We start from the raw sequence: 6,512 nt of genomic DNA, 5'->3' as shown, positions 1-6,512 counted from the left end.
TAATGAGGCAAACGAGAGGGCGGGGTTATCACTGAAGACAAGACAGACACGAATGCACAAGGAAATGAGAAAATACAAAACCAAGTGCATTCACATAACACAAGACAAAATACAAGTGCCTGGACTCACAAAGGGGAAAAAAACCAAAACTAAGGGCAGAACCCTGACAGTAACCCCTCTCAAGGGGACAGATAGTAGACGTCACCACAAACTAGACAGAAAACAAAAATGGAACACAAAAAACATGATAAGCAGGGGGGCAAACAAAAAAGTCCAGGGTGGTGCCGACAGAACAGACTATGGGGAGGAGGCCTCAGTTAGGGGGTGGTGTCCAGCGGCTTGGGAGGCAGCTCAAGGTAGGGCCAGAGTCAGGCGTCCTGAGAAGAGTTTCCAAGAAGGGGGCGGCGGAAAAGTCCAGGGTGGCGCCGACGGAACAGACCATGGTGGAGCCGGCGGAACAGACCATTGGGGGAGGGAAGGGCCTTCAGGTAGGGGGCGGGGTCCAGCAGCCAGGAGAAGGGTCCAGGTTGGGGGCAGGATCTGGCGGCCAGGGAGGAAGCTTGAAGAAGGGGGCTGGGTCCGGTGGCCTGGGAGGAGGGTCCAGGTTGGGGGTAGTGTCAGGCAGCCTGAGAAGAGGGTCCAGGAAGTGGGTGGAGTCCAGCGGCCTAAGAGGAATATTCAGGAAGGGGGTGGGGTCTAGGGTCTGTTTTATACTACATTGAGAGGGTCCACACATGGAGGCTGCCATGTTAGAATCACATTTCCAGCCGAATACTACTTCCTCAATCTCAGTAACCGTCCTGTTATGTGACACTTTCACTCATTGATTAAAGTAGTCATGGCTGACTGTGAATACAACATTTCTACAATGACATCTGAAACTGAAAACTATTGATTTTATATAAAGCTGCATCCAAGGCGCTAGGTGTCAGTGTTAGTCCAAGGTGACACAAATACAAAAGTTACTGAATGCAACTTAAATGGTCCTAACAACAGGCTTCATTTTGGGGTGAAATACATGCATAGGCTTATCCCTAAATTTTCTTCACAGGTTTTGTGAGATTCACCCATTAGTGACAGTGACACTGGTGCGATCAACAGATGATAGCATATTTTTTCCTTTAGTATTATTTAGTATTATTTTTTAGATGCCCTATTTGTGTGTAGTTAGGGCCACCAACTGACTTTCCTCTTTATTTTAGGTTTCCATGGGTGATAGTCTGTCATGATTATCTAGGCAAGAGGGTCTTCCAGGTCCCGCCATCCACAGTAATCAGGTTCATCAAGACCCTCATCTACCAAGAAACAGACTACCCTGTGACTCAGCAGCAGCTGTTTCACAATGGTAAACTGGTGAGTTGGAAAACTGTTAAATTCGTATTGCAGTTCCATCGACTGGATGAAATGTTTTATGTGGCATCTTTGTCAGCTTTTATTCAGTGCCATGGCACATTTTTGTTTCTCTACAAATCAGGAATTTCATGGGAAATAATGGCCTATTAGGGAGATTCTAACCAAATGAAGAACATCACCTCACATTACCTTCATCATGTGATTATAATCACCCCCTAAAACACTGGTTTATAATCCACCCAAAGAAACTGATTTAGAAACTGGGCAGTGGCCGGCCGGTTTAAATGTGCTCCATTGTGTAGTAATCAGAGCACAGTCCAGGGTGAGAGCTCATGATAGTTTCTAGTATTTTGTAGTGTATTCACAGCTAAAACTGTGGTCTTCTCACCCAACAGATTAATAGAAAAACATCACACATCACAATAAAATATATTACATTGTCTTTATTTGATGTTTTCTTCGATCTAATTTGCTTCCACAGGGAAAGTAGTTGTATTCTGTTTTGTTTTGGGCAGTGCAGTTGTGATTAAACTTGAACAAAGCAGTTTAAAATGTATATCACAAAGCTCTATTGATATATATATTCACTCTGAAATCAAAAGAATCAAGAGGCTATATTTTGCCTAAAGAAACTTAATCTTATTTTAAAGACTCAATATCCTACTGCAGATTAAAAAGTCTCATTCTAAAAAGAATTCAATGTAATTCAAAAAACGATATTAGATAATATTTTAATAGAAAAGTGTTCGTAATGTACAATTCTTAGTAGAGGTAGACAGATATATCGGTTTTGCCAATTAAACGGTGCCAATATAAGCATATCGGTTATCGGCAAAAATCTGTGCATAGTTTCCGTTATTTATTTATTTATTTATTTATTTATTTTATTCCTCTATATGCGGCTTAGAACATAGAAAAGCTTAGTTCTACAGTATAACAGTGGCCTTTAGAGGTGAAAAAATCCCTGACCCCCTGTGGGGACTTGCTGTATGTAAATCTTTTATCGACAATATTCATCCATATTTTTATCCTTTAATGCATATTTTGTTTTTTTTTTATTAGTTAATCAAGTGTTCTTAATTGAAGCAATGGGCATGCAAAGACAAATGCTCATTAAACCTCAGCTAGTTTATACATGTATATACTTTATATATGTATACACAAAACCCTTAATCTGGTGAATGTATAGACTATGAATAAAGCTTAATTTGGCAAATACTTACATATAGAGCATTGTAACAGAGCATTTCATTTCTACGTTATGCACCAAATCTTCATTTTTGTTCTGCTCGTTATTATAATTTTGGTTACTCAATAAACTACATTTGGGATTTGATTCATTTTGGACTCTTTCAGAGTGAATTTCAGAGAGACTTTCAGCCTCTGTGTTTGTGTTAGGAAAGACTAAGACATTTTGTAACATTTTATTAATCGAATAAAAAAAAAACTATCAGCCCAATAATTGGTTATTGGCCGTTTCCACCACCTTAGATATTAGTATAAAAAAATCCACTATCGGTCAACCTCTAATTCTGTGTATGCGTCACGGTAGTAGACTATTTGTTGTACTGAATTTAATTCATGCTTTTGGAAAAATAATTCTGTTCTGATAGGATGATTTTAATTATTGTACAGTGTTGGGTTAGTTAGTCAAAAAAGTAATCTACTACAAATGACTTATTACTTCTCTAAAAAAGTATTCTGATTAATTTAGTGATTACTTCATCAAAAATGTATCACATTACTAATTACTTTTAAGTTACTTTGTAAAATATATTTCACTGAAGTTTTTCGTCATGTATTCTACATAAATTACATCAATTGTAACCCAACAATATACTTAAAAGTAGTTAACTTTTCAATTGAAAGTCAGAAACTGTAATCTGATTACAAGAATTTCCAATTAAAAAGGTTGCAATTCTTTTTTTTTAACTAAAAGTTATTAGATTACAGTAATGAATTACTTTATAATCAGATTTCACAAAACATTGTTCCTGTATTACAGTAATATTGTTTTACTGGATTACAGACGTTCTTCGCATTACAGTAATGAGTCTTGAAGAAAGCCTTGGTAACCCTAAGTTAGGCTTAATTTTCTGTGAACAATGTAATTTCTTATTTTTGTCCTTGAAGATAACCTGGATAGTCATTATAATGAAATATGACCTGGATTTTCTTTGTGAGATTCACTCTAACATTAGAAAAGCCCATTTATTGTACTCAAAAAGTGCATCCTTTTTGTCAAGCACATATTACCTCATCCGCACTACCTTCATTGATTCGGTGTTGTTTTTTGTTACTTTGGGGAAAGATTGTTCAGTTGTTCTGCTGTTAGCATCCAGTCAACTATCTGTCCATTGTAAAGACCATGCACTCCTCTCTGATCTGAAGCGCAAAAGGCTTTCCTTTCACACTTCTCTGTTTTCACCATAAAGCCCACTTACTGTTTTCTATGGCAGCTTTTTAATTGCAACTTAATTCCAATTTTTTATATGTATTGTATGAATATAGATGATATAAAAGGAATTTATGTCACAGAACAATCACAGGTGGCTTTTCAACACTTTGATTCCATATTGGAATATATATATATATATATATATATATTTTATTTTTTCTCTAGTAAACAGAAACTTTATGTGCAAGCCAAATAAGCTTCGGATCAAAAGGAACTGACTCTAATGAGTTCATTACATTTTCCATGACCAGGTCAGACTCCTTTTTTCTTTTTGCTTGAAGCTGTGACGAGTCCTTGAATGAAGGGAGCAGGTGGAATACCACTCCTCTAGCATAAGTATGTCAGACTCAGAAAATAGCCTTGAGAAAACCAGCTCTCATATCTCACCCTAACATCCATACAACCCCAAACGACTGAACTGTTACAGTCTAGCCCAAATACACTATGTTCCAGTCACAGGCATATTGTACCCAAAAATCTCATACTCATGTCATTCCAAAACCGTATGATTCCAGAATGCACTGGTCACTCTTTTCCAAGCAAATTTTACAATGAAAAGGGACTAGAGCTTTCCATCTTGGAAAATGGCCCCAAAGAATAAAAAGTCAACTATTCCTTTAAGATTTATTTGCACATATGGCCTATCTTTGTATGATCATAAACTATGTTCACTAATCTAATCTTGGCATCAGTCCAGCGTCTCTAATAAGTTTGGGAATTTTTTGCTTTTGGTGGTTTTCTCTGGATGTGCTGTAGCGAGTTGATTTCTTCCAAATGCAATGAAAAGGAATTCCTTTCATGATCTTTTTCTGATCATAATGTAATAAATGTCTTATATTGTAACAACCTATTATATTTTACATTTATTACATTATGCACTTTTAAATAACGTAATAATTTTTATGTTTTGAGATAAATATTACATCATGAACATTTATTACATTTAACTTATTACTACATAAGCAATTTAATCACACGAGTCTCATGTTAACACATGAGGCTTGAGGCTATACTTTCAAACCTTGAACCCATAACAGTCCTTTAAGACTTGTTTTCAGTGAATGTGTCTTGAATATATGTTTTGTTCAATTGGCAGATTTTTACACTTGTTTTAAACATAAACCTTACTATTATTTCTTGTTTTCTAACCTTTAAACCTTCTAACATTTCTAAAAAATAAAACAAATTGCAGTGTAGTTATGTTAGAACTCTGAATCTTTTGGCTTTTAATGTATTGATTCTTTCCAGCATTCCATTCACAAAAATGTATGTGTATACAGTATGATTTCAAATGAGTCACAAATTTAGATTTAAATTACAGTGTTTGAGATGTATGGTCTAATGAAACAGAGCTTTGATTTGCTGTGTAGTGCTATCGTTGGCTCTCTGCATGTGCTTTGAAAGTGCTGATCAGTGTGTGTTAGCAGAAGCTGATTCCACCAGGAATAGCTGAAGGCAGCAGACTGTCTGAGATGGCACTCTCTCAGCCTTGAATAATCGATCTCTTAATAAAGCAAAAACAGTGATATACTGTATCTCAGTGAATTATAGCATGTGAGCCGTCTTGACACCTCAGTGCAGTTTACAAGGGTGCATTGCAGGCTATAAGGTTAAAGGGGTCATGAAATGGAGAGTTAAATTTCCCTTGATATTTAGACATACAAGAGGTAACTGTTCTATAAAAACATACTGTAAATTTCAGAACTCAAAACATCTGTAAGTTCATAACGTAATGACATATTGCTCATTTGTATTTACACATCCCACAACATACGTCATCGAACCCTTGTCCCCTCACACTGGCGTGCAATTCAAGTCAAGAGAGCGGCCTTCCATGACTAACTATTCCTAACATAACATGTAAGGGTAATATATTCACGCACTAGACAGACATCTTTGATGCTTGATACAAATCTCGTGACACCTTTAAAAGACGTGATGTCAAGTTACAACTCTGAAAGGGAGAAGTAGTTTAATTGTTGGTGCATGTATACATCTTTGAAGATGGACGTCTTCAACCGTTTCGGTGTGTTTCCAGGGATATGCACCTCAGTGTGCCTTCAATATGTGTGCACGTAATTTCATATTTTTTGGACTGTGTATGTGCATGGATTGCTTGTGAACACAAAATTTGATTCAAGCTTTGCAAAGGAACTGTTATTGAAGGAGGGGGCAGTTAAAAACACTTCAAAAACTTAAGTAAACAGTTTAATTTATGAATATTACAAATGTCATGACTGTTTGATAGTTTATAGTGCTGAGATTTAGCAGTTGTGCTTGAGATGAACAGTTTAATATATTCAGATGCAATGTGTTGGATGTGCGTTATGTATAAACCCTGCAGTTTTGTTTTATAATGTTCTTCCGATTGAGTTTGCTGAATCTGAGGGGCTGCATGATGTTTGGCAATCATAACAGTGGGCGTTTACGTTGAAGTTTTAAGGAGGCGCTTAGGTCAAAACCGAGCATTACATACAGAGGGCCTGTGACTGTTTTGGTGCCAAAAAACTTTCATAACATTATCAGTGGACCTCAGGAAAGATATTAAAATTGTTAAAAAATAGCCCTTCATGACCCCTTTAATGGGTGGATGTTGGAAAGCTTGAGAGAGCAGTAATCTCTAGAACAGTGTTTCCCAACCTTTTTTCTGCCACGGCACACTTTTAAAAATTACACAAATCCCATGGCACACCTCTATCCC

The 6,512-nt window shown here is 36.7% G+C and overlaps 1 protein-coding gene across 1 annotated transcript in view; it reads left to right on the top strand.

Moving 5' to 3' along the window:
• Positions 1 to 1,254: 1,254 nt before the first annotated feature.
• Positions 1,255 to 6,512, top strand: part of sacs (sacsin molecular chaperone) — a 50,517-nt gene continuing 45,259 nt past the window's right edge. The window contains 1 exon segment of the mRNA XM_052107240.1: positions 1,255 to 1,353. The gene's annotated coding sequence lies outside the window, so the exon portion shown is untranslated.

The sequence above is a fragment of the Xyrauchen texanus genome, chromosome 36 (assembly GCF_025860055.1).
Source record: "Xyrauchen texanus isolate HMW12.3.18 chromosome 36, RBS_HiC_50CHRs, whole genome shotgun sequence".
Classification (NCBI taxonomy): Eukaryota; Metazoa; Chordata; class Actinopteri; order Cypriniformes; family Catostomidae; genus Xyrauchen; species Xyrauchen texanus.
This window is presented reverse-complemented; position numbering and strand designations above follow the sequence as displayed.